Raw genomic sequence first — 886 nt, 5'->3', positions numbered from 1 at the left:
CATTAACAAGCAGTATGAACCTGTATGTTGCTACGTGTCCTTACGAACCACATAGCTATCATTACAGCAGTATGTACCGGTATGTTAGCACGCTGTCCTTACGAACCATAAGCATCATTAAGCAGTATGTACTGGTATGTTAGCTACACTGCTACCTTACGAACCACATAGCATATCATTACAGCAGTATGGACCGGTATGTTAGCTACGCTGTCCTTATGAACCACTAACATATCATACAGCAGTATGGATCGGTATGTTAGCTACGCTGTCCTTATGAAACCACATAGCATACATTACAAGCAGTATGTACCGGTATGTAGTAGCTACGCTGTCCTTAGAACCACTAGATATCATTACAGCAGTATGACCGGTATGTTAGTACGCTGTCCTTATGAACCACATAGCATTCATTACAGCAGTATGTACGGTATGTAGCTAGCTACGTATCCTTAGAACCACATAGCTATATTACAGCAGTATGACCGGTATGTTAGCTACACTGTCCTTATGAACCACATAGCATATCATACAGCAGTATGGACCGTATGTTAGCTACACTGTCCTTATGAACCACTAGCATATCATTACAGCAGTATGTACCGGTATGTTAGCTAAGCTGTCCTTATGAACCACATAGCATATTACAGCAGTATGGACCGGTATGTTAGCTACACTGTCCTTATGAACCACATAGCATATCATACAGCAGTATGGACCGGTATGTTAGCTACGCTGTCCTTATGAACACATAGCATATCATACAGCAGTAATAACGGTATGTTAGCTACGCTGTCCTTAGAACCACATAGCATATCATTACAGCAGTATGACGCGTATGTTAGCTAGCTACCTGTCCTTATGAACCACATAGCATATCATTACA

The sequence above is a fragment of the Salvelinus namaycush genome, unplaced genomic scaffold, assembly GCF_016432855.1.
Source record: "Salvelinus namaycush isolate Seneca unplaced genomic scaffold, SaNama_1.0 Scaffold250, whole genome shotgun sequence".
Lineage (NCBI taxonomy): Eukaryota > Metazoa > Chordata > Actinopteri > Salmoniformes > Salmonidae > Salvelinus > Salvelinus namaycush.
This window is presented reverse-complemented; position numbering follows the sequence as displayed.